We start from the raw sequence: 27568 nt of genomic DNA on the forward strand, positions 1-27568 counted from the left end.
AATCTTTAATGAAATTTTAAAAATCAAAGGATTTTTAAAAATCAAAAAAATTTTTAAAAATCAAAGGATTTTTAAAAGTCAAAAAAAATTTAAAAATCTAAACAAATAAAAGGAACTGAATAGGGAACTCAAAAATAAAAAAAATATAAAAAGGTTCAATCAATGGATATATCTAGTCTTTGTGATGAAAGAACTGAAAGCCTAGGGTTATTAAAATGCTTGTTATTAAGATTCCAATTTTGAATAAGGAAATCTTTCATTTAAGCTAACTCTGTAATATACCATAATTTTACTGTTAAGTTCAAACATGCAACAGAAATCATTAATACAACTCCAGTTAAACTTAAGAGCTTAATAAATTAATTATAGATTGAGATTTACTGATGAAAATTTTCCATTTTTAGTTAAGATTATGGTTCACTAAACAGTTTTCATGAAAGGAAAGAATAGTCATGTATTTATTTTTTATTTATTTGACAGATAGAGTTAGACAGTGATATAGAGAGAGACAGAGAGAAAGGTCTTCCTTCCATTGGTTCACCTCCCCCCAAATGACTGGTATGGCCGGCGCTGGGCCGATTCGAAGCCAGGAGTCAGGTGCTTCCTCCTGGTCTCCCATGTGGGTGCCGGTGCCCAAGCACTTGGGCCATCCTCCATTGCCTTCCCAGGCCACAGCAGAGAGCTGGAGTGGAAGAGGAGCAGCCGGGACTAGAACCCGGCACCCATATGGGATGCTGGCACTGCAGGCGGAGGATTAGCCAAGTGAGCCACAGCTCCGGCCCAGAGAGAACAGTCATATAAAAATTCATAGTGCTAAGGCATATTTAATGCATCTAATTTTATAACACAAGCTATTTAACTAAAGTTTTTTTTTCTCCAACTTTTATTTAATAAATTTCCAAAGTACAACTTTTGGATTATAGCGGCTTTCCCCCCCATAACCTTTCTCCCACTGGAAACCATCCCATCTCCCACTTCCTCTCCCATCCCATTCTTCATCAAGATTCATTATCTTTATATACAGAAGATCAACTTAGTATATACGAAGTAAAGACTTCAACAGACTGCACCCACACAGACACACAAAGTATAAAGTACTGTTTGAGTAGTAGTTTTACCATTAATTTGCATAGTACAACACATTAAGGACAGAGATCCTACATGGGGACTAGGTGCACATTGACTCCCATTGTTGATTTAACAACTGACACTCTTATTATTAGTTTTAAATCAAATATATCTGAATTAATTTTTAGCAAATGAACACCAGGGGTAATAGTCTTTTTCCCTTATTTCAATTACAGTTACAATTATTAACTTACTTGAAATTCCTCATAATCTTTACCTACACCTATGATATCAAGTTTACAAAAAAGCCCATTTAGAAAAGTTAAAAAGTAAAAAACCGTAATATCAAAACAAACTTAAGATGATCATACATTCAGTTAACCATTTTTGAAAACAGCAAAAGCAATTTTTTTCTTAATTTAACTTTCAAGTTTGTTTGGTTTATTCCTTGAATGGCTTTTACCTATTGCCTGGTATCCAGATCTTATTCTGATACTTATAGTCTCAGAATTGAACAAGTTCTCCAAACACATATATACATACACTGCTGCTCAGGTGTCAAAGGGATAAATCACAACCCGCTAAGGAGCTCCCAATGGCCAAAGCTGGAACAAGTCGAATCCCAAATAAAGTACTCTTGGATCATAAGTCTAAAATAAATATTCATGAGTCTATACAGATAAGCAGATGATGTAATCAGGGAGAAGAGACCAATTCTCCTTTGAAGAAGAATCCCAAATAATTAAGGCGATACTAAGGATTGGGAGCCTGGTTTCCACTACTAAAGCTCATTCTGTGCGTAATGACTTCCTCCAAAGAGTACAATATGGAAAGAGGACTTACGGAGAGGCAGTCCCTTTGATGTGGCAAGCCCCAGAAAAAACTATTTCTGACAGGTAGTTAAGGTCAATATTAAAGAGTGATAGTCACGTTGAGATTATGCCTACTTTTTATGATGGGCTAAAAACACTTTACATCTGTGTTCTTTCTTCCAAAACTCATAATACCAGCCTTATCACTACAAGAAAAACAAATTGAGGCAAATTCCAATGGAGAAACATTCCACAAAATACCTAACTAGGAAATCCCCGACACTGTCAAAGTCTTCAAAATTTGAGAAACTGCCGGGATCATGAGCTCAAAGACACATGACAAATATAACACGTTATCCTAGATGACAACCTGGAAGATAAAAAGACATTCATAGCAACAAATGCACCACACTAATATAAGATGTTCATAGGCTGGCGCCGCGGCTCACTAGGCTAATGCTCCGCCTTGCGGCGCCGGCACACCGGGTTCTAGTCCCAGTTGGGGCACCGATCCTGTCCCGGTTGCCCCTCTTCCAGGCCAGCTCTCTGCTGTGGCCAGGGAGTGCAGTGGAGGATGACCCAAGTGCTTGGGCCCTGCACCCCATGGGAGACCAAGAAAAGCACCTGGCTTCTGTCATCGGATCAGCGCAGTGCGCCGGCCGCAGCAAGCCGGCCATTGGAGGGTGAACCAACAGCAAAAGGAAGACCTTTCTCTCTGTCTCTCTCTCACTGTCCACTCTGTCAAAAAAAAAAAATGTTCATAAATCAGGGAAAATAAGTGCCAATTACATGGGAATTCTGCTTTCTTGATCTTTCTGCAAGCCTAAAACCATTCTGAATAATAAAGTATATTTGAGAAATGATGTCATTGAAAGTTAAAGCTCTCAAGAGCCAACTGAAATTAATAGTTGAGTTTTGATAGATCAGTATCTGAAAGGCTCTGGAAAGGAAAAAGGAACAATTGAAAACTAAGACCAACGTAAGTACCTGCTAACATTTTATCTGCCTTCCAAAGGGAATGAAATAAGACTGAGTTGAACTGACCTACTGCTTAATATGTATTGCAGGAAATGGTATTTATTTTAAATTCTCCTTGTTTTTTGCCTAACACTCTACAGCATTTTTTTTTATTATTATAAATCCCTAAATGGGAAGAAAGTATCAAGGGAAGGATGCTTCCCAAACCATTGCCATGGTGTTTGGGTTGGCATGGTGACCCATTCTTCCTCATTAAGCTAAAATGGGGAAATCAAGCACTTAGCAATTTCTTGTGTACCCATGGCAAGCCCCTTCTAGAGCTAACTATTAGAAACTCAAGTACCCAAAGAGTTCAATTAGTGGAACTGCAAGGGGTGTGCCACAGCCCCTAACCCATTACACTAAAAGCAAGCCCTGAATGCCAGCCTTCAGAATAATCTTGTTTAGCTTAAAATGAGAGGTTTAACACTTCCCACCGGGCAGTACACTATGGTCAAATCAGGTTAGCCCAAAACAATCCAGTCTTTATAAGGAAAATATGTGAAGAAAATATCCTTTGTAACCTAAGAAGCAAAAAAAAAAAAAAAAAAAGGTTTAAACACAAGAGGACACTTCTTTGACTATGAAAATGCTGAACTCTTTCCGCTGTCCTTTAAGAATATATCTAATTTGGGTGGGGGGCAAAATAAAGTTAAGGGAGCTCAAAATTAACTGAATTTGGAAAAGGAAATTTTTTCTATCAAACTCTCTTCAACTGGGTAACTGCATTGCAAATGCATTTCCTGCGCCAATGGATTAAACTGCAACAGTCTTTTAACTCTGTGTGGCTTTAGTGTGACAAACCAGCCATTATGAGATGCCTTCCAGTCTCATTAATGAGTTAAGCATGTGAGTCCAGCATTTCAGAAACATAAAGAGACAAATTATAATGAGACTTCACTCAGTGGGGAGCTAAGATACAGCCCCTCTTCTCTCAAAGATATCATAATAGACAGCTATTTAATGAGTGTGGGAGTTTTCCTATAAGAATACAAAGGACACCAATAGTAAGATTTTGTATATACAAATAAATATATAAAACTAAGATTTGTGCATTAATAAGAGTATAATTTCAATGGATAATTTTTATAGGGGAACATGTTTTGTAATTACACATGTCTTCTGCTACATACAAAGAATAAATTCAATATCAAATGCACAAGTAATTACTTTTTCTCAGATAAAAAAGCAGCCCTTTCTAGAGACTTATCTCACATGCACTTTTGTCTTTATTCTTATAACACTGATTTATAAAATAACACTGGCTTAATTGATTGGGCAACTGAGGCAGTGCAATTAGAGTTCTTAAAACAAAATTTTCACATGGGAAAGTATCCATTGATTTTACAATTCTGCCTTCAATGTCCAGTGACTTCAACCACTCAGCAATTCCCAGACAACACTGTGGTACTTATTCGGGCTTCGTAATTATTAGTCATTCAGAGCAGAGTCAGACAGAGCTGGAATCCTCACAAGGTCAGCTGAGAGGGACACTCTAGGTTTGCAGAGCCAGCAGTGGGGTCATCACCTGTCCTGCCACCACCGTCTGAGAGAAAATGGGATAAAGCAATGCTCCTGCCAAAGGTTCAAGTACATCAGAGTCACAAAGGGAATTCTGGCTGCTAGGGTATCACAGAAAAAAAAAATTCTCCAACTGAATGCTTGTTGAACTATTTAGTTGACTCCCCTGGGTATAGCACAATATAATATATGGATTAGTAAGATAGTGATACCAGCAGGACCCTAAGGATAGTTATTTGAAATTAGCTTATAAACAGAAATTGAATCTGGGAATGGGTAATGTTGGCAAAGACAAAAAAAAAAAGTAATTCAAGTTTTCATGAAAAAGAAAAAGTAATTTTTTTAGTTCTATACATCTTATGACTTGAAGGTGAGTTTCTTGTCATAAAGTTAAATGATAAGCCTAAATGGCAATATTTATTACAAATTAACATTTGTACCAAATAAACCTTTCTTAATTGCACCTTTATGAAATGGAATTAGTCATTGAACGGGTAACCTTCATATCGCATCGAATTTACATATAACAAAGCAGTTTTCTATTTCATGTAAAGCAGACATAGTGATTATTAAGGTTGTCTGCCAAACAGTGATCAGCAACGTCTTGGAGAACAAATGAAAATACTTGAAGTTTTCAAGATAGATGCTATTCTCATAGCCTCTCCAGAAATGTCTTCTTGGCAGAATTCACTAGGCAATTACGCAATGTTTGCAGCCTGCGGGTGGTGGCTACCAATCTAAACAGAAGAAATTGTTGTGCGATTGTAATCTGCCTAATTTCTTCCTATCCTTTTCTAAGGAGAAATTTGAATTTTATCTGATACTAACTTTTAAAAATCATATGTGGAAACAGATGTTCATGGAGTTCATAGGAAATTTCACAAAAAGATTGTTGAACAGAAAAACACTTGAAGATGCTGAAGTCCATATAATCATTGTATGACTTGTCCTCCATTTGAACGACAGACTTCGATACAACCCAGAAGTTTAATCTGACTTCAAATTAGTTAAAAAAGAATTCTACATTCATTAAACACCTATTTTGAAGGTCATTCTCTCTCTACCCACTTATCTTCCTTTTTAAGCATGCCTAGCCTTTTGGCTATCATTACAGTATTGCATTTCAAATTATTTCAGATTAGGTTAAAATCTGGGATTTCTTTCATTAACAGTGCATTTTTAACCTTATCAATAACACACCCTAGAGTTAAGTAAGATTCTCGCAAAAGTCTCTCATGAGTCTTCAAAACAGATTTGGGTAATTCTTCCAGCCTAACACAGCTCCAATTAGCACTAATCATTGCCATACCCTAATTATTTAAAATTAAATAAATGGAACTTACATGTGCAAACATTTTTCAATTCACCCTGCATCTACTTCTCTTTTGAAGTTAACTCAGAAGATTAGGCAACTTGTTTTAACAGATTATTATCATTGGATTCGGTCCAAACAGCATTTGTCTAATGGGGATTCTGACTGCTTTAACAGTTGAGATTTAGTAGACTATCTGACTGAACTGTCAATCTTTTTTTTTTTTTTTTGACTGGCTCCTGGTGCTCAGAACCCTACTGGAAGACAGGCAAGCAGCTCCGGCCAGGTGCTTGAGTGGCACTCAGTAAGTGTGGCTTAAGCACTAAGGAAGAGGAAGTGGGAGGGATGGGTTAAAATACTTGGAGAGAACCTCTGGTTTCTTGTTGCCTTGTTACCCTACCCTTGTCCAAATGCACCAGCTGTCTTTGTTTCCTGGTGCAGTATCCCATCTGGCACCTGCAGTACAGTTGTGCACACCAGCAGCACTTATAATCAGAAACTTCATGCAACGCATGCCCTAGGCAAGTCAAACATTAGTAAAACCAAAAGATGAAAAGCCTTAACACTTCTATAAGTTTTTACTGCCAGAAAATAATAAAAATTACAGGATGCAATAGTGTCTTTATTTAACCTGCAACCCAACCATTACCGTTTAGGTAATATCAGGAAATTCCACTCTAGAATTTTTTTTTTTTTTTTTTTTTTTTGGACAGGCAGAGTGGATAGTGAGAGAGAGAGAGACAGAGAGAAACGTCTTCCTTTGCCATTGGTTCACCCTCCAATGGCCGCTGCACCGTGCTGACTCGAAGGCAGGAGCCAGGTGCTTCTCCTGGTCTCCCATGCGGATGCAGGGCCCAAGCACTTGGGCCATCCTCCACTGCCTTCCCAGGCCACAGCAGAGAGCTGGCCTGGAAGAGGGGCAACCAGGACAGAATCTGGCACCCTGACCAGGACTAGAACCCGGGGTGCTGGCGCCACAGGCGGAGGATTAGCCTATTGAGCAGCAGTGCCGGCCTTAGAACGTGTTTCTATAATAACTCCTATACTCAACTCACCAGAAGTTTTATGGTAAGGATCATATTTCCTAACAAATTCATTTCTCTTCTATTCTGCTCAAGTCAACTAACATATCTTGTTCCTTCAACAATCTAAAGAAGTGCAGTTATCCATGTGATATGATAAACTGAGCACAAACATAGTCCCATTATATCTTTCTGTGAGAGACCAGATATGATGATGAGGAAAATGAGAAATCTGCATAATTCCCTAATGAATCTAAGCACCTGTTAAGTCATTTTATCCCTCCCAGATGAGGGCCTGGCATCCAGTGCCTAAAAAACATCCTCTTTTACTATTCTATCTCACTATGAACTGCGAAGCAAATCAGTTAGTATAGCAGTAACACTCATTATGAACGTTTATTAAATATTACACAGATTATCTTTATCTCAATCAATTGTTGCTAAAACCTTGTGATGTTTGTAAACTGTCAATTAGTGTTTTCCAAAAAAGGGCAGGCAAAACTCAGGAAGGTAAAATGTGTTACTCAGAATCCTACAGCTCATCAGTAGAAGAACTTGGACTCCAAGCCATGAGCCAAGAGCTTTGAGTCCAGAGCTCCATGGCTTACAGCACCGTAAGCCACACAGGGCCCAAGGTACACTGCCATCTTCAGTTCTTCATCACACATCAGTTCCTATAACGGCTCTCACCTCTATGACCTCACAGTATTATCTGACATCATCTGCTACAAGAAAAGCTCACAAAGCCACAAGTGGGGAAATGTTGGGGGGGGGGGGACCTTGAAGTAACCAATGTATCTATTTGTAAAAATCTTGAACACTGCAGAATACCTCCACAGTGCTCCTAGCACAGTCTGGAGAGCTCATGTTTATCCTCCAAGGACACGGAGCTATTTACCAATGGAGAGCAGGAGAAATCCCACCTTGCTCTGTGTTCCCGGAGTGCCACTTCATCCTTTTGTTTACATTTTAATCAGTACTCTTCATCCAGAAGCTACAAAACTACTGTAAATCAAGAGTAATTAAATTCCAATGTCCTCAACTTAGTGTTCAAAGCTGCCCAAATTTTGATTTTTACTTCGTGTATTTCAAAACCCTCTAAATCATATTGAAGTATTTATTTTTATTTGCCTTTAGTATCCTGTTCCCATATTCGAGGAATACAACAAATCTGCATCTACCTACCGAAAGTTAGCCTTCTCTTCCTTGTTCTCCACTTCTGGCTTAAATTCCAGTCATTCTGCAATATTCCCAGTTTCCAGCCTACATTAATCTCTGCCTTCTCCATGCTCCCAGTTTTGGAACTGGTATCATATACCAAAGAAACCAAGTATTATAAAGGTCATGCCAGAAGTTGTTAAGGCCAGTGTAGGCTAAGCATACAATCTTTATCTTACCATCACATCCTTACACAAAGCAATCTTACTCCTCCCACATAACTAGGAGCTCTGTGAGGGTGAGGACTTCTCTGTTTTGCTCACTGGTTTATACTATCTATAGCAACTAGACCGGTACCTGGTTTAGGGAAGGCACTGACATTAGATGGATGAATGAGTACGTGGATGATTGAGCACAGGGATGAATGAATGAACCAATAAACAACGAACCCAGGGAGCAGCCTAGAACAGTGCTGGGGCAGTTTTAGGTACACCAGTATCTTGATACAATGATCCAATAACCCTATCTGATCCCTAAAACTTGTGCACATACACAAAACAACACACAGTAGTACCCTATGAGCAGTTTTACTTCTTGTGGCTTAAATTACTCACAGAAAACCACAATTCAAAAATACTTCATGGAAACTTTCAGAAATAAGCCAGTTGTAGTATCAGATTACATGCCACTGTGAGTAGTATAATGAATTCTCATGCCATTCGGCCCTGAACGTGAATCATTCCTTTGTCCATTGTATCCACATGTACACACCCATGCTACCTGCTCATTTACGAATTTAGCAGCTCTCTCAGTTTATCCAATGGACTGTTGTGACACTGCAGTGCCTGATTTAAGTAACCATTTATTTTACTTAATCATGACCCTAAAATACAATTCAGATAGTACAAAAGGAAGGCAACCAGTGTGTAAATGAAAAAGTGAAAGTTCTTGACTTAAGAAAATAAATCACATATACAGGCTGAAAAAGAAAATATATTGCATAGTGATGTGGCTGTGATTTATTTAAGAATGAATCTTCTATACATGCAACTATGAAGAATGAAAAAAATTTGTGCTAGTTTTGCTGTTGCACCTCAAATGGCAGAAGTGTAGACCAAATATATGCCAAGTGCTTGGTTAAGATGGAAAAGGCATTACATTTGTATGTGTATGAATAGAAAGAAAAATAGCATACACACACACACACACACGTCCAGTACTACCCAAGGCATCTGTTGATATCTTAGAACATGTTGCCCAGGGAAAAGGGCATGACTCGGTAATACTGTAGCTTTCCATTTCTTTCACTTAACAGTTTGATTTTTTATTTTCCACTGTATTTGGGAGTTAAAACAATGGTAAAATGTGTGAAGTACCTTGGCAAATAAGGCCTAGGTCCTCATCATAGAAATAATTCAAGTGTATTTTAAATATACTAGAACCACAAAGCCAGATCAAGTCCCTTATCCCTAGGGTATGTTTAGCCACTAAAAAAAAAAAAAAAAAAGTAGAATACACTGTCTTAAGGAAGAAAAGACAAAGAGAAAAGGAGGGAGAATTATAGCAATGCATGGAAGAGAGAGAGGGATTGGATATACGAAGACAAGACTTTGAGTAGACTTGCAAGTTTACTTGAACAAGACGGCAGTAATCCAATAATTCTTTTAAGTATGCCCAGCTTTCAAAGAACAGCCTTAAGATACCCACTTCACACTTTCTGGGCATCTTTAGGAGGTGAAGTGAAAGGTCAGAAAGATTCATAAGCAATACAGCTCTGGACAAACTTAGCAGACAAGATATTCATGAAACAGCATCTCTCATTAAAATCCAAGCCCAAATTCTGCTGCCTCTCTCCTTCCTGTATCAGCTCATGTAATTGACTCCTTGCCCCCATCTCCCCAGAGCAACCTGCCTTGAGTTCCTGGCTGCTGACTTTGGCTCAACCCAGCCCCAGCCATTGTGGGCACACAGTGAATGAAAGTCCACATTCATTTTCTCTCACTCCTCCCTCAAATAAATAAGATAGAAAAAAAAAAATCCTTTACACAGAAGAGTTAATAAACCAGATAAAAAGTAAAATGAATGTGGAAACCCTGTTTAAATGCATGCAACTTGAACGAAATGGAATGATTCACATGATTGCAAATAAATTGTCATAAATTTCATCTTCTTGAAGAGTCTGAATTACACAAATATGCAAGGATTACACAATTAAGTCACTCCACACATCAAGAGTCACCCAACTACAGCCTAGAAAACAGCCACATTCACTTGTCTACAGTCTTGCAAACATTAGAGATGAGCTGTTTTATCACTTGATAATATATTTTATCTTCTGTAGAGAACTTATCCAAACAGCAAAACAGCAAGTTAATTCAGCAAATAAGAAAGCCATGTTATTTTCTTGCCTAGAACATAGGATCAAAGTACCTTTCAGATCATATGCATAAAATTATAGTACAGATAGTGTAAAACTGGCATATGTATTACAAATTGGAGTGTATGATTGATGCTTGAGTGATTCTATTTTAGATAAACAAATATTAACCATAAATTTCAGAGATGAAAGATAACTTTATCATGAAAAAAGGGGAGGTATAGAAGTATTTTTAAAATAAATTCCTCCGAAAAGTGCAACACAAAAATATAGATCCCACTTCAGTTTGCAGTAAATGCTCTGCCTACGAAAAATAATAATTTTTTTGAACATTTATTTATTGAGGCTGGTCCTGCGGCATAGTAAGCTGAGCCTTCAGCTACAGTATCCCATATAGGCACTCACTCTAGTCCTGGCTGCTCCTCTTCCGACCCAGTTCTCTGCTATGGCCTGGGAAAGCAGAGGAAGATGGCCTAAGTGCTTGGGCCCCTGCACCCACATGGGAGACCAGGAGAAAGGAAGCTCCGTGCTCCTGGCTTCAGATAGGTCCAGCTCTGACCAATGCAGTCATGTGGGGAGTGAACCAGTGGATGGAAGAGCTCTCTGTCTCTCCCTCTCTCTGTAAATCTCTCTCAAATAAATAAGTCTTTAAAAAAAAGATTTAAGATATTTTAATATTTTAAAAATAATTTTAAGATATATTTTTTAAAGATTTATTTATTAATTGGAAAGGTAGAGCCGGAGAGAAAGAGGGAGAAGGATCTTCCATCCAGTGGTTCACTCCCCAAATGGCTGCAATGGCCAAGGCTGGACCAGGCCACTTAGAGTCAGGAGCTTCAACTGGGTCTCCCACTCCCTGGAGCAGATACTTACTTTGAAGAAGTAAAAAATAAATAAATTTTAAAAAATTAGGCTTGAAGAAACATATCCTAATGCTGATTCTATTTTTTAAAAAAGATTTACTTATTTGAAAGGCAGAGTTAGAGAGAGGGAGAGAGGGAGAGAGGGAGGGAGGGAGGGAGGGAGGAGACAGACATCTTCCATCTGCTGGTTCACTCTTCAAATGGCCACAAAGGCCAGGGCTTGGTGAGGCCAAAACCAGTATCCATGAGCTCTTCTGGGTCTCCCACACGGCTGCAGGGGCCCAGGGACTTGGACCTTCTTATGCTGCTTTCCCAGGCCATAGCAGAGAGCTGGATTGGAAGTGGAGCAGCCAGAACTCCAACAGGTGTCCATATGGGATGCCAGTACTGCAAGCGGAGGCTTAACCTTTTATACCACTGTGCCAGCCCCTCAAAAAACAATCTTTCAAGTACTTTGGGATTCAATTTTTTTTTTGTTCCTGGAAATAAAGAATGTATTATTTTCACAAGAAATCCAATCTTTCCAATCAGATCATTTCAAAGGCAAGGAAAGTTATGATTTTATCAAAAAATAATTTTTATAGTGTTTAAAATAGAATTGCTTCACTTGGTCCTCGAAGCATCCTTAGATATGCCCATACTAGAAAAACAGCCACCTGCAGAGGTTAAATGACTTGTCCACAATTACAAAACCAGGTAGTGACAAAACCTATGTGAGAACTCGGGCCTCCTGATTAGAACTGCAGGGTGGATATCATTATGCCTGGTGGCCATACTTTTCACAGCATGCTCCTCTTATCTCTGAAATCACAACTTCTCTCAAATGCCTAACATTTTTCAGAGGCTTTTGTGTAATTAATCTAGGAAAAAGGTTACCAGCTGGACACCAAGGTGCAGGTTCAAACAACCTTCATACAAATCTGATATAAATCAACAAATGTCTTAATGGCATATTAAATTTTTATAGAATGGTTCTCCCATCATCATTAACTTTTTGAAACTGTATTTTAAAGTTGCTCAATCAGTAGTGATTTTACTGTAAGAAATAAGCCAAGGCATATGTTAGGATGCCCATTTACCAAGGGGATGAAGAAATGTTCCAATTCAGCCTCTTATTTCAGTATCTTTACTCTGCCTAAAGATGGTTTCTTTTTCAAATAGGTCATAAAAGAGAAATTGAGTTTGTCATCGATTTTATAAGCATGGTTTCACTGTGATAAAATTTCTGGTCAGTCAAAAATAAGCCAATTTTATATTTTGAGTGCAACTTATTTAGTTTCGCATGTGTAGGACATCAGTAGAACACTGAGCAGCAAAAATGAGAACAAGGGAAGGAAGAAGATGTGCCCAGCTTCACAGTCACAGTGGCTGACACAGTGGCCACTGTGACTCACTCAGAAATCAAGGGCTGCAAGAACCAAACGCACAGCCAAGAAAGCAATCAAATACTGACCTAAGATTCTTACTCAAGAAAATTGCATTTATGCAGTGGCCAACAATTTGTCATAGTTTTTAGAGAACAAATTACGGATTCAAGCATTCTGACCCATACCTAACCCCAGAGACAATATCTCATTTACCCAAATTCCATACCAATTTATTAAATAGTAAATAAGACAGCCAAGCATATTAAAGGTATCAGTGAAAACACTAAGACGTTAACCAGGTTCGTTGATCCACATAGTTCAAGGTCAAAACCTTCCCCTACAGAGCCTGTTAAACTTGAAAGAAAAGAATCAAAACACAAAAACCATGTAACTTCGAAAAAAGTTAACTACAGGTCTAAAATCCCTAGTATTAATTCTAATACCTGGAGTTAAGATAATAATGGTAATGGCAAAACTTCCTTGAATACACTCAAAGCCAAGAACTTCCACTTTGACTATGACCCTATCGGAATAAGATCAAAGTCAGCAAACTCTAAAGGCTTCCATAGCCCTGGCAACTCATGACTAGAGCCTAGAGAGATTACTGACGCCATGAACAGGAGTGTCAAATTGTTAAATCAGCAACGGGAGTCACTGTGTACTTACACCCCATGTGGGATCTGTCCCTAATGTGTCGTCTAAAGCGAAGTGATGCTATAACTAGTACTGAAACAGTATTTTTATACTTTGCGTTTCTGTGTGGGCACAAACTGATGAGGTCTTTACTAATTATATACTGAAGTGATCTTCTGTATATAAAGAGAATTGGAAATGAAAAAAAAAACAACCTGGTGTTAAAATGGAAATGGCATAGAAAATTAATTAATTTGAAAAAAAAATTATGTAGGATCTCTGTCTTTAATGTGCTGTACATAGCTATTTAATGCTATAATTAGTAATCCAATGGTAGTTTTTTCACTTTATGTTGCTATATGGGCAAAATGTTGAAATCTTTACCTAATATATACTAAACTGATCTTCTGTATACAAAGATAATTGAAAATGAATCTTTACATGAATGGAAGGGGAAAGGGAGCGGGAAAGGGGAGGGTTGCGGGCGGGAGGGAAGTTATGGGAGGGGGGAAGCCATTGTAACCCATAAGCTATACTTTGGAAATTTATATTCATTAAATAAAAGTTTAATTAAAAAAAAAAGAATAAAAACCAAAAAAAAAGCCAATAAACTATATTCTATAAATAGAACTATGTAACTTCAGAATTATTTCTGCATAAAACAATATTAAAAGCACGCAAAAATCATGATATGAGTTGACACACATTTATAGTTTATCCCATCTCCTGTGAATGAATATTCACATACTCCCCAGCGGCAATACTGAATGTTCATTATGAAGTGCTACTATGTTAGGGCTGATATAGAACACAGAATGTATGCCCCTTATTGCCTCTGAAAAGTAATCTTTAAAAAATTAAATTTTTTTGAATCTGACTCATAGCTGGCTTCGGCAGTCTAACATCTTATTTTGGGGGCATGCAGTCACCCCTCTTGTTATTTATTTTTTTATTTTTGAGACACAGAGGGCTCTCCTCTGGCCGTTCATTCACCCAATGCCTGCAATGGCCAAGAGGCTGAAGTTTGGAGCAAGGAGCTCAATGTCCCCCGCGTGTCTGGCAGGAACACAGTTCCCTGAGCCATCACACTACCTTCCAGTTCTGCATTTGCAGGAAGCTGGAATCAAGAGCCAGAGTCACTATCAGACCATGTACGCTGGTGTAGAATTTGGTGTCTTAACTAGAATCTAAACCACTAGTCCAACCACCCACTTCGATAGCAGTTTTTTGAATAAACATAAGAAAGCTCAATTGTTAGATGCAGTCATTACAATCCACACCCACTGTCCTGTGAATTTAGGACCCTGGAAGAGACAAAGATGCTACCTGCAACCACAATCTTGCTAATTACCCTAGGCAATTTTGTTCTTTTAATGAGATTTGGAGGAAAAATTTTTTATCTGAACTACAAAGCACCTTCTGTAGTACAGACTCATTCTTCCACATATAAAGCCATTCGGAATGGATTTTCCATGAAGAACACACAGATAAGGTCGCATGGCTAAGCTTAACAATGATGCCACGGGGCCAGGGTTGTGATGCAGCCATTAAGCCTCCTGCAGATCTGGCGTTCCATGTGGATGCCAGTTCAGAGTCCCAGCAGCTTCACTTCTGCTCAAGCTCCTTGCTAACGTGCCTGGGTCCCAAGTACTTAGATCCTGGCCAAACAGATGGGAGACCCAGACAGAATTCCAGGCTTCTGGCTTCCGCCTGGCCCAGTTCCTGCTATTGCAGCCATCTGGGAAGTGAATTAGTGGATGGAAGCTCTCTCTCTCCATCTGCTTTTCAAAAAAAGTTTAAAAAGATGCAACAACATGAAATTCAGAGACAAATCAAGCGTTTGGATGTAAAATTTTTTAGTATGCTTTTAAAGGTAATTCTTTTAGTATGCTTTTGAGTAACACCACTCATTTCAGAGAAGTTAAGGGAAATTAGGGGATAAGAGTTTGTTTTTATTAATTTATTTACACCTTCTTTAAAAGGCAGAACTTCTACTGGCCAACAGTCACTTGAGAAAATGCTCAGGACCACTAGCCCTCAGGGCAACACCTCAAAACCACAATGAGGTTTCACCTTACTCAAGTCAGAATGGCTCTTATGCAGATATCTACAAATAACAAATGCTGGCAAGGATGTGGGGAAAAGGTACCCTAACACTGCTGGTGGGAATGTAAACTGGCACAGCCACTGTGGAAGACAGTATGGCGATATCTGAACCCCCATGTTCACTGCAGCTCAATTCACAATAGCTAAGGTATAGAATCAATCCAGATGTCCATCAACTGTTGACTTGAAAAAAAATTATGGTATATATATATATACACACACACACACACACACTATGGAGTACTATTCAGTTGAAAAAAATGAAATTCTGTCTTTTGCAACAAGATGGACACAACTAGAAACCATTATACCTATTGAAATAAGCCAGTCCAAAAAAGACATACATTTTACCTGATCTGAAGTAACTTATAGAGTACCTAAAATGTAATGTATTCGAGTGAAATGGACATTTTGAGGTCCAATGATTGTGTATAGCCCTTGTCTCTTCCGTTGAGGAACAGTTTGTTTCTTTCTTCACACTATTTGTTGAACTCTCTTAGTGTTGTGTTAACTTTATGATCATTAAGTCAACTGAAAATAGATCTTTGTAAAAATTGAGTGGGAATAAGGGAGGGAGGAGGAAGTAGGGTGGAGCATGGGTAGGAAGGAGGGTAGAGTAGGAAGTATCACTAAGTTCCTACATCTGCATATATGAAATACATGAAACGTGTATAATGTAAGTTAAATTTTAAGAAAATTAAAAGAAGGCAGAGGGGCTGGTGCTGTGGCATAGCCAGTAAAGCCACCCCTCGCAGTGCCAGCATCCCATATGGGCTCTTCTGATTCAGCTCTCTGCTATGGCCTAGGATAGCAGTAGAGGATGGCCCAAGTCCTTGGGCCCCTGCACCCACATGGGAGACCTGGAAGAAGTGGCTGGCTCCTGGCTTCGGATCAGCGCAGCTCTGCTGCTGTGGCCAATTGAGGACTGAACCAGCAAATGGAAGCCCTCACCTCACTCTCTCATACCTAAAAACTGAATTAAGAAATCAAAAAGTAAATTCCTTGTCACATGAGAGGCATTGAGGGGGGAAAATGAAAGTCAACTCTGAATGCAAATGAAATGTGCAAGCAGGAAATGGTCTTAAATTTTCATAAAACTGCACGAGCCGAGTTATTTAGATGCTGCTACTTCCCTGTCACTCTTCCGGACTCTTCCCTAACCAGGCTAAATTAATTTGGCTGACAATTGTGCCTCTCTAGCACTTTATGTGGAATTCTATTAGCACTTAGCACAAAGTAACACCGTCTCTGTCTATATGTCTGCTACTTCCTAGAAACGTGGATAAAATATGATGCGACTATGTATTTTTAGCACCTATAAAAGGAGCTGTTGCACATGGAAGTACTTTCATATTTAAAGCAACTGTTGGTAAACAACAGTGGTCTAAAAGCCTGGCAATATAAAAAATTGTTTTTCTTTTCCGTTATACTAGTTGGATTTTCTATTTTCACTAAAATTTTACAAAACCAGTATCATGGAAAACCATGAGCCTTACTATACGACATTTGGAATCAGATTCCCTCTCCAGTACTTGCCATCTGTGGATCCTTGGGCAAATTAATTCACCTTCATAAACCTCAGTTTATCTTATCTGTCATTGAGGTCGGTGCTACCTGCTCTCTCAGAAGGGATCAAAACAAAAGCATAGTGGCCGGCATTGTGGCACAGAGGGTTAAGCAGCTGTTTGACATGCCAGCATCCCACGTGAGTGCTGGTTGGAGAACACTTCCAATCTGGAAACACTTTCCAATCTGGAAAAGCAGAGGAGTATGGCTCAAGTGCTTGGGACCCTGTCACCAAATGGGAGACCCAGATGAAGCTTCTGGCTCTTGGCTTTGGACTGGCTAAGCCCAGGCAACTGCAGCCATTTCTGGAGTGAGCCAGCAGATAAAAGATCACTCTCTTTGCCCCTCCCTTTCACTCTGAATTTCAAATAAATCAATCTTGAAAAAAATTAACAAGGACAACATTTTCCTAGCACACACTCTGAAGTATAGATACATGATAGTTATTAACACCCCCAGCTCTGTGTATATATGCAAATCAAAGCTAGTGAACTCAAATGGGTTCTGTTCCTCTTTGAATAACACAGAAGAACCACCCACCATGGAGATTATACCATAGAATGCAAAAGAATCAGAGTACAAAGTATCCTGCCCGAGAATCAGAAACATCAGGCTGTTGCTCTGCCAACTGAAATTCAGCCCTTCTCTCACTTAGCCAAGCCCATTCTTCAACTAGCTCCGCCACATCTCCTCATTGTTGGTATTTCACCTCTGAAGTATGTTCATTTTTGGAGGCACTGTCACTTTTTATGTTAGGGTGGTCATCCATTTGAATATTCGAAGTCCTGTTCTATGAACAAAGGAACTCACACGTCTTGTAAGAATCTGGTGGTAGCTTTGTGGAAACTCCCACCACATTCGTGGAGTTATCAGCAGAAGGACAGATTATATTCAGCTGGTGGGTACATGGCCCATGTCTCAAGTTTTCTTGGTCCTCAATTTGTGTAGTGACACCTTGGCTATGAAGAAGCCAAAGGGTTGGGGTGGGGTGGCATAGCAAATTAAGCTGCCTCCTGCAATACCAGCATCCCATATGGATGCTGGTTCCAGCCCTGGCTGCTATACTCTGGACCCAACTCCCTACTAATGTGCCTGAGAAAGCAGCATCAGATGGTCCAAGTGTTTGGGCTCCTGCACCCATGTGGGAGATGGGGAAGAGGTTCCTGGCTCTCGGTTTTGGGCCAGCCTAGCCCAAGACACAGCAACCACTTGGGGAGTGAACCAGTGGATGGAAGATATGGCTCTCTATCTCCCTAACTCTACCTTTCAAATAAGTAAATAAATCTTAAAAATAAAAAAAGAGAAGTCTTACCCCATACTAAGCATAGTATCAAAGAAAAGATTTCTGTTGAGAGGTAATCTATTTTAAACAGCAACACGCCACCAGAAATCAAGTAAAAGAATGCGCTGTAATTTTAATCTCATTAAGTTTGCAAATAGCTACAGGAGTTCTTTGAATTTTATATGTATCAAACTGCAGTTCTGACAAAATACATATAACAAAGCCCCCAATGAAGCTAGTTTGGGGGTGGGGAGGAAGAGGAGAGGCCTGGGAGGAAAAAAAAAATGTCTCTAAACAACTCAATTTCAAAATAAGCTTGGAACTGTTAGTACAGAAAAAGAAGAACCTAAGAAAAATAAAACAGTAGAATATAATTAACTACGAGCTCAAGTGATGGTATATGAAGATCCTTTACTGATGTTTAACCTAGCTGAAGTCCACCTAGTCAAATTTTCCCTTGCAACAAGTTTTTAGAATTTAAAAGTGAGGCAATGTGCATAGTGTTAGTTATAATCTGCTCATGTGTGTAATTTCTATCCATCTCAAATTCTCTTGAGAAGAGACAAGTAGATGGCTGTTTTTAACTCTTTCTAGAGGTAAAAAAATCTTTTAAGTTTTATAATGGTTAATAATTATATGCAAGAATTAGATTCTCAATGTACATCAATTTTTTTGAGACTCATTTTATTTATTTGAAAGACAGAGTTACACAGAGCAGGAGAGAGAGAGAGGTCCTCCATCTGCTGGTTCACTCTTCAAATGGCTGTGATGGCCAGAGCCAAGCCCATCCGAAACCAGGAGCCTCCACCAGGTGTCCCACATGGGTGCAGGGGCCCAAGGACTTGGGTCATCCTCTACTGCGATCCCTGACACATTAGCAGGGATCTGGATCAGAAATAGAGCAGATGGGACTCGAACCTCCGCCCATATGGGAGCCAGCGCTATGGCACAGCGGGTTAAAGCCACAACCTGCTGAGCCAGCCCCCGTCAATGGTTTCCAATCAAGCTATTTATGAAATCACTGGAAAGTTCTAAAGTTTCCTTATCTCTTCCCCCTCAATCCCTCACAAAAAGTAAGGAAACAAAAAGATTCTTATTCAGTAGCTTCCAATCCGGCACTGTGGCACAGTGGTTTAAAGCCCCAGTCTGCAGTTTTAGCATCCCATATGGGCACTGGTTCGAGTCCTGACTGCTCCTCATCTAATCTAGCTGTCTCCTATAGCCTGGGAAAGCAGTAAAAGATGGCTCAACTCCTTGGACCCCTGCACCTATGTGGGAGACCCAGAAACAGCTCTTGCCTCTGGCTTCAGATCAGCTTAGCTCTGGCGATTGCAGTCATTTGGGGAGTGAACCAACAGATGGAAGACTTCTTTCTCTCTCTCTACCTCTCTGTAACTCTTTCAAATAAAGAAAATAAATCTTAAGAAAGATAGAGAATGTCTAGTTTACACTAGCTTCCTCACAAAGGGTTGATGATCATTCAAGTTTGGTACATTTAATTATCAATTATCTTGGTAAATGGTCACCACACACATCCACCTCCTGTCTCTGTCAGTTCAATCAGATTTTTAAGTATTGAGTTTTCTGAAATCAAAACTATTTTTAGCCTCAGATGTGTCAACAAGCCTGTGTTACTAAGATATACATTTCTGCCAAAAAAAAAATGTCTGAAAGTTATTAAGGTTTCTGAAATACTTCATGAAATTTTGGGCAGCCAGAAAATATTATTGTGCTTTAAAGACAAAACTTTCTGCCTGCTTTTCTTCCCCTAGGCGGTGGGGAAGTAAACTGAACACTAACAGAAAAAGATCAGCCCAAAGCTTCCCCAAGAAGGACTGCTGTAACAGATTCTGGAATCAGCTACAACAATATTGCCTGCCAGGTTGGGAAAGAAAAGGAGAAGAAAAGAGATTAACATTTAACTTTATGCGATACCAGTACGCCCTATTTCTTAAAAAAAAGAGAGAGAGAGAGAGAGAGAGAGAGAGGGAGATTTGGATGCTGCAAGCTACTGCAGCTACTGAACTAATTCTCCTCACTATAAACTTGGCTAAAAGGAAATACATAGGAAACAGAGTGGAGGGGGAAGGAGAACAGGAAAGTCTGTCTGCCCTCCATTTTCAGATACATAAGCAACAGCACCCTCCTGAGCCCAAAGGGGAAACTCCAAGCTAGCAAAGTGTGAGATGATGGAAAGATACTAGCAATGCGGGCAAATGAGGGACTGAAATGTTTACTTGCTTTCCATCAATCAAGCCAAAGATCAGTTATCAAGTCATGCTATTCCAAAGAATTATCCTTTGAAAAAGACCTTTCTCCCACTTTGTTATCAGCGCTGATGCACAGGACAGGTAATATTCCATCCAGTGTTGAACTACATGCTCCCAGCATCTCATGAACTAAGTAGGCCATTGGGTGGTAGAACAGCCACAGCCATGCTCATTGAATACTCCATATAATAGACAGGAGTTCACTCTTATTGCAATGGTGTAGAAATACAGTAAAATACCAATAACAAGGATGATAATTGTAACACAAAGGGAATTTGAAAATTAAGAAGGCGAGAGAAGGAGAATGTGTGTGTGTGTGCACGCGCTAGTGTGTGAAATGGGCTTTTAAGCCTAGCCATTAAGATGCCTGCTTATGAAATCAAAGTGCCTGGGTTTAATTCCAGCTCGAGATCCTGACTCCAGCTTCCTGCTGAGGTATCTGGGGGGTCAGCAGGGACGGCTCATTTGACTGCGTTACTGTCACATGTGTTATAGACATAGATTGAGTTTAGAGCCTCGCCACAGTCCAATCTTGTCCAGTGCAGGCATCTGGGGAATGAACCAGTGCATAGATCCTTTTCTTCCTCTCTCCTTCTCAAACATTTTTTAAAAAGACCAAAGAATATACTTTTACTGTGTAAATACCCACCACCACAAGATAAATATTATATCCTTGATAATATACATGTTCGAAGAAATTTAGCAATTTACTAGGGTCACACAGCTAGAAAACAATAAAACTTCTATTTAGGTCTGCATAACTCCAGTCCTATAACCTTGCCACAATAGCCTTATTAGTACATCTTCATGAAAAGCAAAACAAATTGTTTTTCAGAGTAATCAGCTCTTTTGACAGAATCAAATGTATTTCGAGTTTACCACTATGTCATGAGAGTTTAAGGAACTATACACAAGGCCGGCATCCCAGCTCACTAGGCTAATCCTCCGCCTGTGGCACCAGCACTCCAGGTCCTAGTGCCGGTTGGGGCGCCGGATTCTGTCCCGGTTGCTCCTCTTCCAGGCCAGCTCTCTGCTGTGGCCCGGGAGTGCAGTGGAGGATGGCCCAAGTCCTTGGGCCCTGCACCCCATGGGAGACCAGGAGAAGCACCTGGCTCCTGGCTTCGGATCAGCGCAGCATGCCACCCGTAGCAGCCATTTGAGGGGGGGTGAACCAACGGAAAAAGGAAGACCTTTCTCTCTGTCTCTCACTGTCCAACTCTACCTGTCCAAAAAAAAAAAAAAAGAAAGAAAAGAAAAGAAACTATACACAATTGAACACACAAACTAGCAAATTTTATCCCGAATCTTCAAATTAGGAGGAATAAAAAAATCCAAGTATTCTCAAATTTTATAAGTGTTATACAAATTCTCCAATCATACGTGTACAAGCTTGTTATAATCTGACTACATTATATAGGTTTCTATCTATGGAGTTTGTACTGATGGAACACACAACACACACATGTCATACAAACTGTGTCATGGGAGAGAATATAAGGGCATTTATATATAAACAGAGATCGTGTCCTCAAACGACTAGATTGGTTTAAGTTGTTATACCTCTTAAATTCTTAAGATGAAAACTTTTTCTTTTAGTTTCTAAATACAAAAGAATTTATCTATTTTAAATACATTGATACTATACATCATCAAGGTCTCTATTTTAACATCCTTGGTATATAAAATATGTTTTATAATATCTTAATGGGAATTCTGGATGTATTTTCCATTTCTTCTCAGTCATTTCTGATTTTTTATGTCCTTCGCCCTCTCCTGCTGTCCTTGTTTTCTTTGAGTATTACGTTAACTGTAAGCAAAATGACAAGCACATATCAAAACACAGGCATTGAAGATTCCCATACTAAAAAATTTGATGATCTTTGCACTTTATTTCCTAAAATTAAATGAACATGAAGAAGAAGAAAGAGTCGTTTGAAACGAAGACACTGACTTCACTAACGAAGGTCGTAATTACCGGGGAAACACGTATTCAGTTCTGAATTCATGCTATTTCACTTGATGCAAGAGTTCTCATCAGACCAACAGAGCATACAGGAGCCATCTGGGTGCTGCTGCCTTGCAAAGACAAACCCAGAGAGCAAGGGCACACTGACCTTCCCCACCAGCAAATCAGCTCAGACTCCAGCACTACAGACACTATTCTTCCCTTTTCATTTCTTGTTACTCTTTACGAAGAAAGGAAGGCTATGATTAGTAGGTGTGAAACCTGAACAAATGTCAAAGACCAAACTCTAGGCAACCTTACCATAGTATCCTATTTCCTAAGTATTTTAATTATCAATGCATTTATAATAGTCACTTTTCCTCACCCCACTTTTTCACCCCATTTATGCCTTTAAAAGGGACGCTCAGATGCAGTCAAGGAAAATGGTTTCCTACAGCTTAAATTTCATTTGAGAAATCAACAGTAAATTAGCATTGTCATTGTTCCAGGCGTTTAAGACAGGAATCTGACTTGTAGGCACTGACAACAGATTTCAAATTTCTGCAAAGGACATCTTTTTCTGTGAAACTGACAGCACCAGTTAAGTGTGAGTAACCTGATAATCACGACATCCCGCCAGCCCATCAATGCGGTTCCTCCGAGGCAGCAGGTTATCGAAAATTGAGCCGAGTGATGTCATAGGCATCCCAGACACAGCATTATGAGAACAGCATAGATGATTTCAATGAGGCTCATTATTTATTCATCACAAGATCCAATTTGCGTGTCATCTGCGCTGACGGTATGAGCTAACTGGTTGCAATTCAGTTCTGATAGAGTATTTTATTCTGGAATGTAAAAAGGGTCCTTAAAGATTTTTTTTCTGTCTTCCTGTATGAAGGAGTACAAAACAAAGAGGGATTTTGTTACTTGTGGCTGCTCACAGTACTACGTGAATGCCATTCAGCAACACTGGGAGGACAGACACAGGAGAAAGCCCTTAAGGACTGCCTGTGTTTCTCATTAGGAGTGCGTAAAAATATGCCAAATATTGTGGAGAAAAAGTAAAATATCCATCTTCAGAAAAGAAATGCTTTTTTGTGTGAAAATCGAGATGCACACTGATCAGGGACACGCTCGCTGAATGAGTCCATCCTCAACTTGTGAGTTTAACTCTCAGGATGGTGACGGAAGGATCCCACCTGCGCAGCTAGGGGAAGGGCAGAGATCCATGTCCCTGTCCCCCCATGGAGGACACACAGGTGTCTGCACATTCCTAGATCCATTTCACAGACTAGCCAAAGTCCAAGCATATTATGAAACCATGCATTGTCTGCCAGCACCCTGGGGGCAACAACATGCCATGTCCCCATCTCACCATATACACTAGAGAGTCTCAACCCACTGGCTGTTTCCTCTGAAACCTTCATGAACTCTATACACCTCCCAGAATACTCAGCGCTCCCCAGTAACTTCCTACTGAGTTTCACCCTGTGTAAGACTCACACCATTCCTTCCACTCTTCCTCGCTTCTCCAACAGATGTTGTCCACATCCAAAATATCTTTTGGGGCTCTGCTCAAAATGTCTCCACTCCAGAGCAATTTCTTGATTCCCCCTGCAGAAAATAAGTTTCCCTTCTTCTAAACCCCCCTAGCACTCCGAATGTGGGACTTGGCAGACAGGGGTATTTTTCTTTGTAAAAAGATTCTGTGAATAGATCTCTGTTCCAAGTATTAAACACTGTCATGCGAGCATTGGAGAAGTTCGCAATGGTCGTCAGCTTCCCAGATGTAAATTACTCAACGTGAACCTTAACCGCAGCCAGAATACAGAATCACCTGAACTCAGCTGAGCAAAGGCACCAACCTGCAGAGATAAAATATCTTATTAATCTTTGACTTTCCGAATTGTAAAATATTTTTGAACCTCGACTTCATTTGTCGTATTATCTGGTTAGCAGTGTTGGCAGCTGTTCAAAGTTTTATAGTACTAGAGGTCATGAATATTAAATGCTATAACAAGTTTACTGGGAAGAAATCCAAATTCATTTGTAAGTGCATGACAAATAGCCCTACAGTTTCAATAAAGCAAAGAAATACTGTGATCAGAATCAGGTATCTTATTGTATCTGGGTTCCCACAAAGGCAAGCGAAAGCAAATGAAGCGAAAGAGGATGACAGGAAGGTTGGGATAGTATTTGAAGTAGGGTGGCACAGGTGTTGATTGAAGAAAATCAGAAACAGCAAATATATTGCTTTTCATTCAGAGCAAGGGATATGCAGGTCACAATAGGCTGAGAAAAACCACAAACTGTTCTAGAAACAAAAGGGACACAACCATGAAGAGTAACAGATTCCACCAACGCCATCTTCAGCACAGAAGCAAATGAAAAAGCACATGTGGATTCGCTGTGCAAACACTGCAAATACCTTCAAGCTATTCCTTTTCTTCTTCACGCTCAGGGAGCCACACGAAACAGTCAGATGTATGGCAGCACATAACATCTCTAGTGTTCAGATAGCGGCTGAATCTTTACCAGAACATAAACTCCTACCCTCAGAAATCATTCAAGATAAATCCAGTGAACGGTTTGGAAATAAGCAGCCGTTTGTCAGTTTGGGCCTGATCACTGCAACTCGATGTAGAAGAATCCAGCTTAAGCAATACTCAAGACAAAGACCAATTTCATTAACCATGGGCAACCTCCATCATTCACATGCAGCTTTGCATTAAAGAGAAGAGTTATTTCTACCAAGAGACTGCTGTTTCTTAAAAGTGGAACTCCATTCTTCCATAATAACATGGTCTTCTTATTTATGTGACTGAGAACAACACAATTTAATTTTAATATCATGCACATCTTGGAAAGAACTGAATTAAGAAAACAAAAGTAGTCATCTTTTAGAGAAATTCTTAAAAGATCAAACTGAGGGGCTGGTATTGTAGCATAGTGGGCTAAGCCTCCGCCTGTGGCTAGGGCATCCTATATCAGCACTAGTTCTAATCCCGGCTGCTCCTCTTCCGATCCAGCTCTCTGCTATGGCCTGGGAAAGCAGCAGAAGATGGCCCAAGACCTGGGTAGGAGACCCAAGAAAAGCTCCTGGCTTTGGATTGTTCCAGTTCTGACCATTGCAGCCATTTGGGGAGTGAACCAGAGAATAGAACAACTCTCTCTATCTCTGTCTCTCCCTCTCTCTGTACTCTACCTCTCAGATAAATGAAATCCTAAAAATAAATAAATAAAATTCCAACTCAAAGGGCCTCATTTTTCCAAATTATCTTTGGCTTCTATTAGAATTACTGCACTGGCTTTCAGATTTTTTTTTTCCACCTGTAACTGAATAAGTGATTATGAGGCTAATAAAGGGGGGTAAAAAAAGATGTTTCCACATTAAAACCATTAACAGATGTAAAATAAGCAGAGAAAATGCCACTAGGCAAACAATGGCTGATGCTGGGTAAGAAAAATGTTGCTTTTACTGATTTTATTATCCATGTACCCCCTGGGGTCACGGGAGGCTTATAAAAAAATTTGTGGGCAGATAAAAGCCTAGTATTTATTTGCAAGGCTAGTTTAAGCGTATTTCAATCCCCTGCCCCTGCCCTTATTTTTTGACCACATAAAACCAAGCAAGTGAAAGTAATGCAAAGAACGCTAAAATAATCACCCGGTAAAGGGTCAAGAAAATTTATTTTTCTAACATACATGTCTTCCAATCCTGCCTTCCAGAGTCTACTCTCTCAGGAAGGAAACTCTCTGTGTATAAACGAGAGTGCAAAAAAAAAAAAAAAAAAAAAAGAAAGAAAAAGAAAAGAAAAAAAAAAAAGTGCACTGGGTTTTCCTTTAAGATTTCTGTCATGTACTTTCACAAAGCAAATCTGAAGCGTGAATTCAATAGTTACCGAATACCCACTATGCGCCAGACGGTGCATGAGGCCAAGGAGCCTATAGCACATACGTTACTCCTGACTGTGAGGCTAAGAAACAGGAATGGCTGAAAGCACCGCTTGTTGTCCATATGTATTGCTGAAGATGCTGTATCGAATGGTTGACAACTCTTTCAACTACTAACAATACTCCAATTTGTTAGTATTCAACCATAGTATTTCCTAAGTCATGTAAGTTCTCCCAAGAAGCATTTAAGGCAAATGTGTTAACATTTTTAGCCAAGGAAGAACAGTGCCTGGCAGATGTAAATACTCTAAGCATTTAACAAAAACTAAATAAAAAAACCTATCGTATGCCAAGTATATACCTCATCACAGAAAAATCTAACTTGCACATATCCTTGCCAAAATTCCAAGAAGCCGGACTATAATATGAGCATGTGCATCACTTACATGAATCTTACAAGAATCAAAGCTGGCCAAATGCAAATACCTGAAAGACACTGTGTGGTCCAAATAGATTTTTGTTTTGTTTTGTTTTCAGTCAGCAACCAATGTGATAAAACAGGAGATGTCACAGAAAACTCCAGATTGGCCTCTTCAGAAAAATCTTCAGCTCGACCAAACAGAAACCTGCATTTTCTTATTGCAGTGATAGGGTGGAAAGAACAGTGGTGGGTGGATATAGCCTTCAATCCACCAAGGTCTCTTCTGCCCAGACTGAGCGAGAATTTGAGGGCCAGGATCTGACGGAGATGAGAGTTCCAGATCCAAGGCCACTAATACTGTGTAGAAATATGCCAAGTATGACTGCCATGACAGAAACATTACTGACCTAAGTTAAAAAAAAAAATACAGTGTGGGCATTTGGCCTTGGAGAGTGAATCAGTGGACTGAAGAACTGTCTTGGTCTGCATCACTCACTTTCTCCCCCAAAATATTTGTTACTGTCCAAAACAATGTTTTAGGGGAAAACCATTATTCTTTCCAAATCTCCTTGCAGGAATAATTAAAATTGATTTGAAATTAAGAACTTGACTTTCAAACTATATGTTGTTTTCAAACATCAAACTCTACCCAGAGTTTGATTTTTAAAGTTTCAGCATTTAATTGAAATCACAAAGAACTTCATTCAACCCTTGATACTTGAGTTCTAAGTGAAAAGGTTAGGCTTCCTGCTGAACAAAAGTATAACACTGCTTACTAAAGCGACAAAAATAGCAATTAGAAAAAAAAAAAAAAAAAACTAAAGCAATGCTTTGGTTTTGTTTTCCCTCCATTTGTTCCCGGCATTTTATTTTCTTCCCAGTACAACTGTGAGACTGAGAACGGAGGGGGAAGAGGTGGTCAAAACCAGGA

The 27568-nt window shown here is 39.5% G+C and overlaps 1 protein-coding gene across 1 annotated transcript in view; it reads right to left on the bottom strand.

Moving 5' to 3' along the window:
- The window catches only part of TMTC2 (transmembrane O-mannosyltransferase targeting cadherins 2), a 431967-nt gene that overhangs the window by 236734 nt on the left and 167665 nt on the right, over positions 1–27568 (bottom strand). The window lies entirely within an intron of this gene.

This window comes from Lepus europaeus, chromosome 10 (assembly GCF_033115175.1).
Source record: "Lepus europaeus isolate LE1 chromosome 10, mLepTim1.pri, whole genome shotgun sequence".
Classification (NCBI taxonomy): domain Eukaryota; kingdom Metazoa; phylum Chordata; class Mammalia; order Lagomorpha; family Leporidae; genus Lepus; species Lepus europaeus.